This window comes from Sorex fumeus, unplaced genomic scaffold (assembly GCF_029834395.1).
Source record: "Sorex fumeus unplaced genomic scaffold, SorFum_2.1 ptg000099l, whole genome shotgun sequence".
Taxonomy (NCBI): Eukaryota; Metazoa; Chordata; class Mammalia; order Eulipotyphla; family Soricidae; genus Sorex; species Sorex fumeus.
The window spans coordinates 8,736,077-8,753,212 of NW_026606156.1; the positions used below are offsets into that span (position 1 = coordinate 8,736,077).

Genomic DNA, 17,136 nt, shown 5'->3' on the forward strand with positions numbered 1-17,136 from the left:
CTCTCATATCAAGTTTAAAGAAAGTTCTTATTAACATATTGCTATGCAGTGTCATACAGATCCATTTAATAGGTAATTTTTATAAGCCCAAAATATTGCTATAATTGAAAATGAAGTGCAGGTAACCAAAACAGGAAATTTTATGAGGAATTAGCTATACAATACTATTAGCACTACTATAAAATACTGCATAAGAGAAAGAAAACATTAAGGTCAGTGTCTAATGTTTAGAGTGAATATTTTTGGTTTGGGGGCATGACTCAGAAAAGTACTGGGGTAGGGGAGCTTAGGGACTACTCTTCAGTTGTTCGGGGCTTGGGCCTGGAAATCTATCTCCTCAGTGATGCCTGGGGGAATCGAGTGGTACACATAAGATCAAACCTAGGGCTTCTGAATACAAAGTATAAACTCCAGCCCTCTGCACCATCTCCCAACTAAAGGTTTACCAGTTATCTTACTCTCAGATATTCATTCTATGGTATTAACTCAACAGAAAAATTATAAAACACAGCTACTCTAAAAAAACTAACATTTATTCATGGCTCAGCAGATGCCTAACACTGTTCTAAACACCTTCTTTGTATTTATCATCAATAACTACCCACTTACAATTCCCCATGTTACAAATAAGAAAACCATGACAGTGAAAAGCTAAGACAATCTGCCTTAAAAGTTTGTCTGCTGCCTCCCCTATCACAGGTACACAGAAATCCATCTGCCATTACCTTAGTCCTCCATTTCCTTACTAGGAAAATGAGTTCCTTCCTCTCAGCTCTAAAGCCTAGTTTAGGAGGTAATATAAATGTTATCACAATCATATTTTGATATTAAAAAAATTGAGTCAGATAGGCCACAGAGATAGTACAGTGGGTAGGGCATTTGCCTTGCACATGGCCAACATGGGTTCCATCCCCAGCACCCCATATGGTCCCTGAGCACTGCCAAGAACAATTCCTGAGTGCAGAGCCAAGAGTAAGCTCTTAAGCACTGCCAGGTTTGGCTCAAAAACAAAACAAACAACAGAAAGAGTATAAGATAAGGCACTGACTTACATATAGCTGACCCTGGTTTAATTCCCAACACTGCAAATGGCCCCCTGTAAACGGCCAGGAGTAAGCCCTAAGCAATGTCAGGTGAAGCCCAACCCCCCATTCATATTTTGCCCACTATGGGATGTTTTCTCTTAATATCATATTCCATTAAATCAAAGGCCAGAGCTTTTTTTAGTAACAACAAGAGGTATCACACCACGTTCTAAACTCTAAGTAGTCACAAAAGCCTAACTGTAGAATCAAGCCAATCTAGCTGATCTGCCTCCCCACTTTTCTTCACCTTAGTCTCACAAGGCTGTATCTGCTTTTTTAAAGAGTTTTTGCCTCTCAAGAAACTGATAAAATATGTTGAAGTTTAAAATCCGGCAAAAATTATATAACATACTGTTTCAAGAGGTGGAGCTTGATATATAGCCCTCTACCCACCACCACTCTAAATGTGGACTGGGCTTAATGGTTAAAAAGGGACTGGCTGGGGCTGGATAGATGGTGCAACAATAGGGTGCTTCCTTGCATGCATCTGATCCGGCTTCACTTCCACATATGACTGCCTAAGCCTTACCTAGAGCGAGTCTGAGCACATCCAGCTGTGCCCCAAAACAAACTAATAAAACAAAGAAAAATAACTACTATATTGACTTTTCCTTTAGGTTCTATACCTTGTTGAATTGTTTATAGTAGATCAATTTGGTTTATTTTTTATTTTTATTTTATTTTTGGGTCACACCCAGTGATACACAAGGGTTACTCCTGGCTCTGCACTCAGGAATTACTCCTGGTGATGCTGGGGGACCATATGGGATGCTGGGAATCAATCAAACCCGGATTGGCCACATGCAAGGCAAACACCCTACCCACTGTGCTATCACTCCAGCCCTTAGAGTGGATCATTTTGTACTATTAGTCTTTGAGTACAGAATTATTTATGAGTAGTGGCAATTTTTTTTCTTTTTTTTCTTTTTTTTTGCTTTTTGGGTCACACCCAGCAATGCTTGTGGGTTGCTGCTGGCTTTGCACTCAGGAATTACTCTTGGCAGTACTCAAGAGACCATCTGGGATGCCAGAGATTGAACCTGGATTGGCTGCATGCAAGGCAAATGCTCTCCCCACATTATCATCATTCTGGCCCCAGAGTGGTGGCAATTTTAATTCTAACTTGCTGCCCTTTACCCTTCTTAAAATACTGCATTATATCTTAATTGTTTTGTTTTGTTTGGAGATCACACTTACCTGACTGCTGGTTCTGCACTAAGGGATCACTCTTGGCAAGCTCAGGAGTCCTTATGGAGTGCTGGGAATCAAACCCAGGTCAGCCGTGTACAAAGTCAAGTGCCCTACCCACTATATTATCACTCTGGCCCTAAATCTTAATTTTATGATACTAATTTATGTTTTTTTCATAGATGCTTTATATCAAACAGAAGATAATTAGTTCTTCCTAAACTGCTGTTTACATCCTAAGAGGATACTGACTTCACTGAATGTTCTTTCTGCATGTAATTACTGAACATGTAATTGTTCTATCAGTGATGAATTGTATGGACAGATATTTTGCATTCTAAGACTCATTTTGTCTTGAATTATATAGATTGGTTTGACCAGTAAGTTCAAAAGCAACAGGATATTTCCTTTTCTATTATTGTCTCTGTGTTTACACTTATTACTTCTAATTTTTATATTGGTATAAAGAGTTTTACATAAAATTGTTGTAGCACTGTAGCACTGTCCCCCCGTTGTTCATCAATTTGCTTGAGCGGGCCCAGTAACGTCTCCATTGTGAGACTTGTTGTTACTATGTTTGGCATATTGAATACGTCACAGGTAGCTTGCCAGGCTTTGCCGTGTGGGCAAGATTCTCTCGGTAGCTTGCTGGGATTTCCAAGAGAGGCCGAAGAATCGAACCCGGTTTGGCTCGGCCAGCTGCATGCACGGCAAACGCCCTACTGCCGTGCTATCGCTCCAGCTTTTAGGATAATTCTGAGAGATTTGCAAAATATCTTTATCCTGACACTCTGTGACTATCACTGTAGGCTAACCACCTTTATTCTGCTCTGCCTCACTCTACCAAGGACCAGGAGTCAGCAGCACCACACCAAAGAAGGCTGCAGGAGGAAATATCTTTCTTTATACATTGAGAATCTTTGCAGGAACTCCTGTCAACCACTACCCACCTCCAAACTTACTGGTACCTATATAATTGCCATATCCTCCTCCCTCTTGTTCCCACAGAGTCTTATCTAAATTTTCCACCCTAAAAGTCATCCCTTCACATCTGCTCAATGACTTGTTTAACCAATTTTTCTCTCTCCATTCAAATTAAATCTGACAGGCCTTTTTTTAAGGATTAGGTCTATTTTATTTTTTTTAATTTTATTGAATCACCATAAGATAGTTACAAGCTTTCATGTCTGTGTTACAATCACACAATGATCAAACACCTATCCCTCCAACAGTGCACATTTCCCCCACCAATATCCCCAGTATACCCCTCCCCTTTCCCACCCTCTCACTGCTTCCATGGCAGACAATATTCTCCACACTCTCTCTCTACTTTTGGGCATTATGGTTTACAATACAGATACTGAGAGGTTATCATGTTTGGTCCATTATCTACTTAAATCTGACAGTTTTTTTAGCACAAATAAAGACTGTAAATGTGTTCATGTCACACATAACTTATAGAAAAAAAAACCCTGTATCAAATTCATATTGACAGCTCATTTTTTTTCTTTTTTTAAATTTTTTAATTCCCACCACCAATGTCACCAGTTTCCCTACAACCACTCTCTCCACCCCTTCTGCCTGCCTCTACCTCTCTCCTTTTGTGCACTATGGTTTGTAATACAGGCACTAAGAGGCCGTCGTGTTTGTTCAAGGGCATTCAGTATTTTTACCAGGAAGGTACAGTTGGAGTAGCTATTTTAACTGGGTGGTGGGTGTGACTGCTGGGTCTTCCAAAAGACTAGTAAGGTGGGGGGAAAGCCTGGAAATTTCAGTCACAAAACCCGCATACCCAAATTTTCAGCAGATTAATATATTGTAAAGGTCCATCCCCAAGACGGCAGAGTCCAGCTGGAGGCATGGCAGCAATTTTGGACTGTGGGAGCAAGCTGCTGCCCGGGCTCTGTGTGGGTGGGAACTGGGCTAACCCATCCCCCTCTAATGTGTCCCAGGGGTTCAGCCTTGTGCCAGTCCAGGATAAACTGTGGCTTTTGATCTCTTTCATAATCTCCTTTTCTATTTCACTTTAAAACAAACTTTCTGAAAGAGTAAATGACACTAACTATTCCCTTTTCTTCATTCCTACCTAACATGGAGACGTTACTGGGCCCGCTAGAGTAAACTGATGAACAACGGTAGGACAGTGCTACAGTGCTACAGTGCTACCTAGCGTGAATGGCTCCACTTAGTGTTCTGGTTCAGATCACTTTTGTTGTTGTTCTATATTTTTCTCTTTTTGAGTCACAGCAGGTGATGCTCAAAGGCCATTCTCTGCCCTGTAGTTGGGGCGGGAGGGCGGGGGAAGGGAGAAGAAGAAAGGAGATGGGTGAAGGAACTTTTTCCCCCAAGGCAATATTCAGGAGACTTGGGCTGGGCTAAGATGAATGAACCCTAGTCTTCTGCATGCAAAGCAGTCACTCAGCCCTGTCACCTATCTCCTAGGCCTTTAGGTTAACAACTTCTTAACAGACAAGGACAGTAAACAGATATGCTCCTGATATCTTAATTGATGTTTCAACATTCTTAAAGTACACCTTTTTCCATTACCACTAATTTCTGTTATGTCCCCATTCTCTCCTATTTTCCTACCTACTGTTATTCTTTGAGGTGTTTTGCTTCTACCTCATTTATTATTCTATGTGTTCTCCCTGAGTAATCTGCTCCATTCCCATTAATTTTAGCTACTATCTACAAACTGAGACTCCAAAATTTAAATATCAAGATGAATCTTCTTAATGAATAACCATATAAACTTACTAATGACATTTCTTAAAAGTCAGAGATGCCTCCTCACTATTCGCAGATGATATGATACTAAGAGAATCCTAAAACCTCTACCAAGAAACTTCTAGAAACAATAGGCTTGTATAGTAAAGTGGCAGGCTATAAAATCAATACCCAAAAGTCCATGGCTTTTCTATATGCAAATAGTGAAAGAGAAGAAAGTGACATGAAGAAAACAATCCCATTTAGAATTGTGCCCCAGAAAATCAAGTACCTAGGAATCACCTTAACTAAGGAAGAAAAGGACCTGTACAAAGAAAACTATAAAACGCTACTTCAGGAAATAAAAGAGGATATGAGGAAATGGAAAAATATCCCCTGCTCATGGAATGGGAGAATTAACATTGTCAAAATGGCAATACTTCCCAAAGCACTGTATAAATTCAACACAATCCCTATTAGGATACCCATGACATTCTTCAAAGAAGTGGAGCAAACACTCCTGAAATTATATGGAACAATAACCCCCACAAATAGCTAAAGCAATTCTTGGGAAAAAGAAAATGGGAGAAATCAACCTCCCTAACTTCAAACTTTACTACAAGGCAGTAATAATTAAAACAGATGGTACTGGAACAAAGACAGAGCTGTAAACCAATGGAACAGGGTTGAATAAACTGACATCTCCCCCCAAGCATACGAGCATCTAATCTTCGATAAGGGGGCAAGAAAAGTGAAGTGGAGCAGGGAAAGCCTCTTTAACAAATTATGCTGGCAAAACTGGATGGCTACATGCAAAAAAATGGGCTCAGATCTCTGCCTAACTCCATGTACAAAAGTAAGATCTAAGTGGATTAAAGACCTCAACATCAGACCAGAATCTATAAGGTACACTGAGGAAAAAGTTGGTAAAACCCTCCATGACATAGAAGCTAATGGTGTCTTCAAAGATGTCACACCGCTGGCCAAGCAAGTGAAAACAGAGATAGACAAATGGAACTATCTTAAACTAAGAAGCTTCTGCACCTCAAAAGAAACAGTGACCAAAATACAAAGACTGTCTACAGAATGGGAAAGGATATTTGCCAACTACATATCTGATAAGGGGTTAATTTCAAGGATATACAAAGTACTGGTTGAACTCCACAAAAAGAAAACATTCAACCCCATCAAAAAATGGGGATATGAAATTAATAGAAACTTTCACAAAGAAGAAATCCGAATGGCTAAAAGTCACATGAGAAAATGCTCCACATCATTAATCATCAGGGAGATGCAGATCAAAACCACAATGAGATATCACTTCACACCACAGAGACTGGCCCATATCCACAAGAACAAAAGCAACCGGTGCTGGCGCGGATGTGGTGAGAAAGGGACCCTCCTCCACTGCTGGTGGGAATGCTGACTGGTTCAGCCCTTTTGGAAAACAATATGGACGATTCTCAAAATATTAGAAATTGAGCTCCCATTTGACCCAGCAATACCACTCCTGGGAATATATCCCAGAGAGGCAAAAAAGTATAGTCGAAGTGACATCTGCAATTGTCTGTTTATTGCAGCACTCTTTACAATAGTCAGAATCTGGAAAAAACCTGAGTGCCCAAGAACAGATGACTGGTTAAAGAAACTTTGGTACATTTACACAATGGAGTACTATGTAGCTGTTAGAAAAGACGAAGTCATGAAATTTACATACAAGTAGTACTACATGGAAAGTATCATGTTAAGCAAAATGACTCAGAAAGAAAGGGATAGACATAGAAAGATTGCATTCCTGTGGGGAACATAAAGTAACAAAATAGGAGACTAACACCCAAGAATGGCCGAGATTAGTACCAGGAATTTTACTCCATGGTTTGGAGGCCAACCACACATACTAGGGGAAAAGGAAGCTCAGATAAAGAAGGGAACACCAAATAAAGGTGTTGGGAGGATCCTCCCAGGATGGGAGAAGCATACGGAAAGTAGATTATAGACTAAACATGATGGCACCCACTGCCTCTTTTGCAAACCACAACACCCAATAAGAGAGAGAGAACAAAAGGGAATGCCCTGCCACAGAGGCAGGGTGGGATGGGGGAGATGGGGGGTGAGAGGAATACTGGGATCCGTGGTGGTGGGAAATGGGCACCGGTGGAGGGATGGGTATTTAATCATTGTGTAATTGAAACCCAAGCACAAAAATGTGTAAGTCTGCAACTGTACCTCATGATGTCTCACTATTAAAAAAATTTTTAGTAAAAAAAAATAGTCAGAGATGCCTCAAATATAAAAGCCCCTTAATGAGTGTGTCTCCTCCAAGTCCTCAATCGACTGCTCTTGCTATACTCACAGTAAACGGGCCTGGGACTCACTCAGTACCCCAAGGCAAATACTAAAGATGTCACAACACTTAGTCTGAAAGTTATTTAATATGAATTAATTATGTGAAAGAATATGATAGTGACCAGAAGCTACCACCACTGCACTTTCCCTTAAATCACTAAGTCCAAATAGTCTACCTCCCTTGCTTCCATCTAGTATGTCTCATTCCTTAACTCCAATTGCACTACTTTGCTTCATTTCTCATGCGCCATCTGGAATACTGCAAAAATTTCTCATTGATCACTATGCACTGTGCTTCCAAGCTTATCTCTCTTCATCACCCAGACTGTCTGGCCATGTCAGCTCTATGGTCACTTACGAAGTTTCCAGATATTTTATTAAAGTAATGAGTTAATTTTTTTAACCTTCCATAAAGTTTTAAAATTCTATCCTATTTTTTTAAATTAATGGGGGTGGGGGCCGGAGAGATAGCATAGTGGGTAGAGCGTTTGCCTTCCATGAAGCCGACCCAGGTTTGATTCTTCTGCCCCTCTCAGAGAGCCCAGGAAGTTACCGAGAATATTCCCCTCACACGGCAAAGCCTGGCAAGCTCCCTGTGACATATTCAATATGCCAAAAACAGTAACAACAAGTCTCACAATGGAGACGTTACTGGTGCCTGCTCAAACAAATCAATGAACAGAAGGACACTGCTACAATCCTAATGGGGATGGGGGACAGAGTACCTCAGTAAGGTGTTTGCCTTGCACAAGGCTGAACATGGTTTAATCCCCAGCATCCCAGCACAGGTATAACTCAAAAATCAAAACAAAATAAAACTAATAAATAGGGGATAGGGGCCTCCCAAGCAGTGTTCAGATACCCAGAGATTCCCAGCAACACTCAACCAATGAGGCCACATGGTTCAATACTAGGCATGAAGGTGCTTTCAGGCCTATGCCCCAAGGTGCTGAGCAAGGGGACTTGAGTGCCAGGGATCACATTTGGGTCCTTGCATATGCAAGGCAGGCATTCCTAATCACTGAGTTACCTCCAGGGTCCCTCTGTTACTGTCTTTTACATGAAAAACAGTATGCTAAAACTAAGTCAGCAGAAATTCTAATTCCCCTTTGTACCTTAAATTAGCACTAACAAAGTGCTAACCTTCCTTTATTTACTGATTACATGGAAGATTTATTACAAATACAAACACATAGCATATCCAAATCTTTTAAAAACACTGTTGCATATAAAATTTTTAAAAACACCAAGTTTACAAATGCATTACCTTGTAAAAAAGTTACTAAGTTAAAATATTAATTTTCAGTAGCAGTTATTTCTAAATCAAATGTTTCTGGATCACATGTAATCAAATCTTGTACTGGGTTCAATCATAGACAGTACTCCATGAAAAACAAACTAACATCAACAATTTTCTTTCTTTATAAACCATGTATAATAGAAGATTAATGACCAAGCAAAGGAGAAAAGTCAACTTAACCAAAGTTCCCTTCAGCTCTCTCCTGCCAATAGAAGCTAAGCACAAATAAAGAAGTACACTAAAATAAAAACAAAACTACTGTGAGGTCATGTACACATGTCTACCACCTCAAGTCTTTACCATTCAAGCAGATTAAACCACATTCAAAGCATAGAGGTTAAAGGATTTCTTTCATCTGAGCTCTATCTGGAAATTAGAGTTAAAAAATTAGCCAAAATATTTACCGAGGTCTTCTTTCCAAAAGTCTGCAATTTTCTGTTTTCCCCTCTCCTTAGCTTCCGAGGGCCATATGCAGTGTTTCATCTTAACAAATCTAAAAAAGAGCAGCATTTTAACACATCACACAAGACATTTTGTCATTACCAGAAATTGCACCATTTCAGATGAAATTACTTTATTATGAATGTATGCAAAGTTTTACATGTTGTTCCAATACTAATATCGTTCTTTAAAGTTTCCAAACAATACTCCTAAATCTAGACTAAATCAGAATTCCCAAACGTCGACCTTCCAAAGGTTTTAAAACCAATGCACTGAGAAAAAGAGTATAATGTTGGTTGCCATTTAGATTATTATTAGAGGGCTGAGTTTCCCTCTCCGCCTGACAGCTGAAGACCTCCAGAACCCAGCCACAGCCATGCTGAGACCACTCTCCACATGCGAGGAGGGTGTGCAGGATCTGGGGCTGAGATCTCCAAGCCTGCTCAGATTGGGATTGGGTCTCCTCCACCCAGATCCCCCATCTTCCAGTAGCTAGACAGTTACACCTACCAACTGCCGTGTAACCCCATCAACAGCCAAGATCCAGACACTATAAAACCAAGCTCCCGGAAGCACAAGGCCGAATTTACGGCAGCACGATCTCTTATTGTCTAGTTCTCGCTCTCAGAGAACCCAGCAGGCTACTGAGAGTATCTTGCCCACAAATGAGCCTGACTGGGAACATTTGTAGAGGTGATTAGAGGCTGCCCCAAAAGCCTCCATCCCTCTCAGAGAGCCCGGCAAGCTACCGAGAGTATCCCACCTGCATCGTAGAGCCTGGCAAGCTACCCGTGGAGTACATGATATACCAAAAACAGTAACAATGATGGTCCACATTCCCTTGACCCTGAAAGAGCCCCCAATATGCCACTGAGCTACACCAGCACATGACAGTGACAAATGGAGCCGTTACTGGCACCCGCTGGAGCAAATCGATGAACAACGGGGCGATAGTGATAGTTGCTTGCCAGCGGGTTCTTTCACTCACAAAATACCCTTAACACTTAAAGTCTGACCTTGAAACAGCTATCCCCTCAGGCGAGAGTGATACAGTACAGCAATGAGGGCACTTGCATTACACGCAGGCAACCCGGGTTCGATCCCCGGCATCCCACTGGGTCCCCCAGCACCATCGCCAGGAGTGATTCTTCAGTGCAGAGCCAGTAGTAAGCTTTCAGCATCCCCGGGTGGGGCCCCATCCGAAACAATTTTTTAAAAAAGAAAGTCATTCTCTCAAACATCTGGGTCCTTGCTCTCGAGAATAGTACCGCCGGATCTTTCTCATCCTCTGCCCCAGCACTTTTTATCAAGTGCAAATCTTGCAAACGCATAGGGTGCTGAGAGAGGTGGCAGGCATAGTGACGAAGGCACTGAAAACGGGGGTCAAAAATCACAACTCTGGCCTTGGGCAAGTTCTTCCCGAGGCTTCGGTCTACCTAAATTCGGTCGTCCAGAGTCCAAGTAGGAACGCAGGTCGCTACGGCGATTAAGTCAAGGCAACAATCGCCACGCAGGACCACGAGCCTCCTGACCCTCGATGCCCACTCGCGACGCGCAGTCAGCTCGGAAGCTGGCCCGGACCGGCCTGGACGCCGCGCAGCGAAAGGGCCGCTCGGGCCGGGCACAGGCGCCGCCGCCCCTCAGGGCCGGCCGGGCCAAGGCGACTCCCGCACAGGCGCCGCCTCCCCTCAGGGCCGGCCGGGCCTCAGGCGACTCCCGCGGCCGGGCACAGGTGCCGCCGCCCCTCAGGGCCGGCCGGGCCAGGGCGACTCCCGCGGCCGCCGCCGGGCACGGGCGCCGCCGCTCCCCGGCACCGGCCTCCCCGGGAGCCCCGACAGCCGGGCCGAGCGCAGGAGGGGAGCCGCCCACCGCAGTCCCTGGCCCGCCCGCCAGGAACCCGGACCCGGACCCGATCGGATCCGGAACCCCGGACCCGACCGGACCCCCAAGCTGACGCGGCCCTCGAGAGCTCAAGCGGGCGCAGAGGCTCCGCCACGGGCGGCGGAGGCTGAGAGGCACCGACGCCCGGACGGCAGCGACCGGCCGCCTCCGAGGCCCGAATCCCTCACCTGGGCGAGCGGGCAGGTGCGCGGCCTCGCTCCGCGGACAGCCCGGGGCCGGCCCACCGCAGCAGCGCCGCCGCCACACGTCCGGCCCGGCCCGGCAGCTGACAGGGCCGGGGGCGGGGAGCGGGCACTGCGGCTGCGTAAACGGCCGCGTCGCGCGTCACGACGCGGCGCCTCCCGCACGTCCTCGAGTCCCGCCCACGACCGGTGTGGCTCCCGGAGCCTCTCCCTCAGCGGCGCGGCGGGACGAGGGCGCGGCCCGGGGCGGGACGGAGTCCAGTCAGGGCGACCTGGGCGGGGCGGGGCGGAGTCTAGTCGGGGCGCGAGCCTGGGCGAGGCTGGGCGGAGTCGAGTCGGGGCGGGGCGGAGTCTAGTAGGGGTGGAGCGGAGTCTAGTCCGGGAGGAAGACTGAGCGAGGCTGGACGCAGTCCAGTCGGGCTGGGGCGGAGTCTAGTCGGGGCGGGAGCCTGAGTAAGGCTGGACGGAGCCTAGTCGGGGTGGGGCGGAGTCTAGTCGGGGCGGGAGCCTGAGCAAGGCTGGACGGAGCCTAGTCGGGGCGGGGCGGAGTCTAGTCGGGGCGGGAGCCTGGGCGAGGCTGGGCGGAGTCTAGTCGGGGTGGGGCGGAGTCTAGTAGGGGTGGGGCTGAGAGTCTAGTCCGGGAGGGAGCCTGAGCGAGGCTGGACGCAGTCTAGTCGGGTCGGGGCCGAGTCTAGTCAGGGTGGGAGCCTGAGCAAGGCTGGACGGAGCCTAGTCGGGGCGGGGCGGAGTCTAGTCGGGGCGGGAGCCTGGGCGAGGCTGGGCGGAGTCTAGTCGGGGTGGGGCGGAGTCTAGTAGGGGTGGGGCTGAGAGTCTAGTCCGGGAGGGAGCCTGAGCGAGGCTGGACGCAGTCTAGTCGGGTCGGGGCCGAGTCTAGTCGGGGTGGGAGCCTGAGCAAGTCTGGACGGAGCCTAGTCAGGGCGGGGCGGAGTCTAGTCGGGGTGAGGCGGAGTCTAGTCGGGGCGGGAGCCTGAGTAAGGCTGGACGGAGCCTAGTCGGGGCGAGGCGGAGTCTAGTCGGGGCGGGAGCCTGAGCAAGGCTGGGCGGAGTCTAGTCGGGGTGGGGCGGAGTCTAGTCGGGGCGGGGCGGAGTCTAGTCGGGGCGGGAGGCTGGGCGGAGTTTAGTCGGGGCGGGGTGGGGTCTAGTCGGGGAGGGAGCCTGAGCAAGGCTGGACGGAGCCTAGTCGGGGCGGGGCGGAGTCTAGCCGGGGAGGGAACCTGGGCGAGGCTGGGCGGAGTTTAGTCGGGGCGGGGTGGGGTCTAGTCGGGGAGGGAGCCTGAGCGAGGCTGGACGGAGCCTAGTCGGGGCGGGGCGGAGTCTAGTCGGGGAGGGAACCTGGGCGAGGCTGGGCGGAGTTTAGTCGGGGCGGGGTGGGGTCTAGTCGGGGAGGGAGCCTGAGCAAGGCTGGACGGAGCCTAGTCGGGGCGGGGCGGAGTCTAGTCGGGGAGGGAGCCTGAGCAAGGCTGGGCGGAGTCTAGTCGGGGCGGGGCGGAGTCTAGTCGGGGTGGTGCGGAGTCTAGTCAGGGTGGGGCGGAGTCTAGTCGGGGCGGGGCTAAGAGTCTAGTCCGGGAGGGAGCCTGAGCAAGGCTGGGCGGAGTCTAGTCGGGCTGGGGCGGAGTCTAGTCGGGGCGGGGCTAAGAGTCTAGTCCGGGAGGGAGCCTGAGCAAGGCTGGGCGGATTCTATTCGGGGCGGGGCGGAGTCTAGTCGGGGTGGGAGCCTGAGCAAGGCTGGGCGGAGTCTAGTCGGGCCGGGGCGGAATCTAGTCGGGGAGGGAGCCTGGGCGAGGCTGGGCGGATTCTATTCGGGGCGGGGCGGAGTCTAGTCGGGGAGGGAGGCTGGGCGGAGTCTAGACGGGGCGGGGCGGAGTCTAGGCGGGGCGGAGTCTAGTCCGGGAGGGAACCTGGGCGGGGCGAAGTCTAGTCTAGGGAGCGAGAGGCTAGTCCCCGGCAGGACAGTCTAACCCGGGGCGTGACCTGGGCGGGCGGTCTGGGGCGGAGTCTAATGTGGGGCGTGCCCTGGACGGGCGGGGCGGGGCGGAGTCTAATGTGGAGCTTGGTCGGGGAGGGACACGGAGCGGAGTTTAATGCGGGGTGTGGCCTGAGCGAGACAGGAGACGCGTCTAATCTGGGGCGTGGTCCGGGGCGGGTCGGAACCTAACCCTGAGTGTGGCCTGGGTGGGACGGGGCGGGGTCTAGTCCGGGGCGTGGCCTGGGCGAGGCGGGGCGGAGTCCAGCCCGGGATGTGGGTCTGTGGTACAGTGGGCGTGGTCTACTAGCGTTTGGGGCGGGGCCTGGCGGGACCCGGGTGGAGCTCGGGAGGCGGGGAGGCAGGTGGGGGAAGACTGGCTGGGAACGCACCTGAGAGCCCCCCTGCCAGGTCTTGAGGCTTTCCGACCCTGGAGACTGAGCGTGGCCTTCCTGCTGCTTGTGGAGCAGTGAGGCCGCACGGGGGCAGCAGCGAACCTTTAAGGGAACTTCTTGGTGTGAAACTCGCTTGCCACCAAGTAGCATTCTTAAAGAGAAAGGCTTTTCTGGTTAGCCAAGGCAAATGACTTCCCAAAGATGGAGACTTCTCAGGTACTTGCACAGTTTATATTAGGAAAAGTAGAAAATAACCTGTATCTCTGCAAGAGTTTCTGGGAGTTTACACAGTTCTCAGCACAGGTGTAATGTGCACATAAGACCACTAGAATCGATGCCAACAATGTCAGCATGCCTCTAACACCCTCATGAGTTCTTCTAATCCCCCCAACCCTTTGAGCTCAAGACATTTTGTCCCTATTTATTTCCTTTTCACAGAGTAAAGTCTGAGGGACAGAGGGACTACAAAAGGCAATGCTCCTTAGCATTTCCTGTGTTCTAAATATCTCAGGCTCTAGTCCTGAGCCGAAATATCAGATCACATCTTCACCTGGGAGCTCCACTCTTCTCTCAAAAGGAACAATTCAAAGACAAATACAAAATGAAAACAGAAGAGGCTTGGCTAGACACAAGGAATGCACTCTGCCACAATAAAATCATTTTTTAGAAAATGAAAGTTTTTAATGAGTTTTTCGCACAAGCCCCCTTAAAGTGAAGCCTCAGAATTCTCACTGTCTGCCCTTCTGCAGCTCCAGGTTCTAGAGACACTCCTAAGACGACAGAAAGCCTCTCCGGGTGGGCTTCCTCCGAATGCTGTGTTCTTCTCTGAATATAGTACTTTCACACTTCTGCCTTGAAAAGAAAAAAAAAGACATTTTGTTCATTTTGTTTACTGCTGCATTAATTACAATAACCAAGGCGTGGAAACAATCTGCTATCCAATAGCTGACTAGAAGAAGGTGTGGTCTGTGTAGTAATTGGAGTATTGTGCAGCTGTTAAAAATGATGAAGTCATGCACTGCATGGATGGACCTAGAGGTCTTTATGCCAATTAAAATAATTCAGGAAGTGAGAGATAATTATCAGATGTTTTTTTCTCATGTATGCTAATTTTTAAGATGACCCCCCCTACATCTTACCAGACATAGACATTCAGCTGTCATGTACAGCTGAATGAAAGGTGATCAAGGTTGAAGTGGACCACAATCTGCATTTCTTAAACTGGGTGGAAATGGATAATCACAGGAAACAAGTGGATGGAAGTAGAGGAAAACTACAGAGGATGGAAGCAAGAGGATCAAAAGATGGAACCACTTCCCAGTGAGAGATACTCAATGGAATTAAAACATATAAGGACCAGCCCAAGACGAAGGCAATTTTCTATAACAAAAGGTCAGTTAACCTGAGCATCACTAATTGGTGAGGGGTATAGTTATTGGGAACATAAACATCTGAGATATAGTAAAGTGAGGAGAGGAATCAGGAGACAGAAAACAATAGCACTGATTTCATTTTTGACAAGTTAACATATATATAAATGAAAACTATAAATCCTCTTTGGTTTGGGTTTTCTAATCATCTCTCCTTAGCAAGGTCTAGATTCTGAAAAACAGGAGAAGATACACACTCATCTTCATAAACAGCACAAGAAAAAAATCTACTTTTATTATCCTGGAATTAATTTCCCCTCTGTTCTCATCAAGGTTAAATGTTATGCATCCCACCATTGAATTATTATTCTAAAATTACTAAAACTTTTCAGCACTAGAGACAATTCTCAATAGCACAAACCAAGTAATGTCAAGGTAACAAATCAGTGTCAGTATTTTCATTAGAGCAAACATTATTTGTTTAGTTATTACTATACATCAATGCTGTGATTCTCTAATGTTCACTTTTATTAAACTTAAAATCAAATTCCTTCTCTATAAACTCTCTCTTCAATAACATGTAATGGAATTATTGCCCCTGCCTGTCTCAGCTCTCATAAACAGCCTGCTGTCACTTTGTCTCTGAACTATTATGGTAATGCTTTAATACCAACAAATTGAAACATGATTCACCTCAATTTATATAAACTAATTGTGTTCTTTGCAGCTGACACAAATGTTGGCAGAAGCTGTGAGCAGTTTGTCTTCTTTGAGGCTTGAAAATACTGTGAAAATCCCTTTCTTTTGAGTTTGGAAATGAACTGGACTTAAACAAAATCGATATCGATATGAAATGAAAACTTTAAATGTATGTAAAATGTATTTAAAATACATGATACATGTATTGTTGCAGCTTCATTAAAGGGCATGTTTTCAATACAGGATAAAAGAAAACTAGAGCAGAGCTCCTGAGAAGAGTAAAGACGAAGCTGGGATTGTGGGTAGGATTTCTCTGGGAAGACAGGCACATGCAATCTTGTACACACACACACACATACATACATACACACACATGCGCACACGTGTGTATGCGCACATACCACACACACCGCACTCGTATGCATGTGCATACACATGGTAATTTAAAGGTGTCTTCACTTTAAAGACATGAGCTTGCTACAATTAGTCCCTTTTCAAAAGCAGAGATATGTCTAACAGTATACAAATACTACAGTATGTCTTCATCAACCAATTCTTGCTAGAAATGTATAAAATAAGACACAGTAAACAAAACCAGCAAGATAACTGGCATTATCCAAATAATGCAGACACCTTTATTAGCATATTTTAAATCATCTAAAGGATCAAAGTCAGTGGGGAGCAAGAACTCTTCTCAAAATATTTTAGATAATGACAGTATGAATTTATTTAATAGATAAATTAATGTAATTCCTACGTTAAGTGCAGTTGACAGTACAATGAGCCAAAAAATCACAAATTTCACATAAAAGAGAAGAAGGCCACAAATACCTATAAAATTTTCAATGAAAAAGAGAAAAGACAGGGACAGCTCTTACTAGATATTGATACTAAATCTAAGCTTGATTAGTAAAATAAGCTTGATTCATTCATGAGCAGGAACAAATCAATTGTTTATCAAACCTGTGTGTGTGTTTGGGAGGAAAGGAGAGAGAAAGAGGGAGGGAGGGAGAGAGGGAGGGAGGAGAGAGGGAGAGGGAGAGAGACAGACAGACAGACAGACAGACAGATAGACAGAAACTGGGCATGGGCGAGTCATATCCCAAATAACAGAAACAAGGAACAAGGAAAGTCAGAACCAGATAGATATCAGTACTTGGTCCACTCTGTCAAGAATCAGGCACTGCACCTGCCTTGCAGCTTCATTAAAGGGCATGAAGAATAGATGAACAATGGAACTCCTAGAAGGAAATAAAGAATAGAATATTTTTGTGATGTATGAGAGCACCAGTGCTGGTAGATGCAGCAGAAGTGGGGAAAAGCATTCGTAATGCCCACCTGTCCTTCACCAACTACAAGACCAAGATGACTGCCCTCCGACATCCTGATGGATCTATCACATCTTCCAGAAGGGCAATGGAGAAGATTATTCATGACTTCTACTCAGATCTCTTTAATAGCCACGTCCACTTGCCCACATACCAAATCCCAAGGATGAATATGTCATTTCCAACATTCTTCATTCGGAAATCTGACAT

General features: G+C 46.3%; 1 protein-coding gene across 3 annotated transcripts in view; it reads right to left on the reverse strand.

Annotated features, from left to right (window-relative positions):
- BLTP1 (bridge-like lipid transfer protein family member 1) overlaps positions 1-11,186 on the reverse strand; it is a 191,387-nt gene extending 180,201 nt beyond the window's left edge. For all 3 annotated transcript variants that reach the window (XM_056134547.1, XM_056134545.1, XM_056134546.1), the window contains exons 1-2: positions 11,136-11,186; positions 9,030-9,118 (exon numbers count right to left, since the gene is read on the reverse strand). The gene's annotated coding sequence lies outside the window, so the exon portion shown is untranslated. The remainder of the gene's footprint in view (positions 1-9,029; positions 9,119-11,135) is intronic.
- Between the last annotated feature and the right edge of the window lie 5,950 nt (positions 11,187-17,136).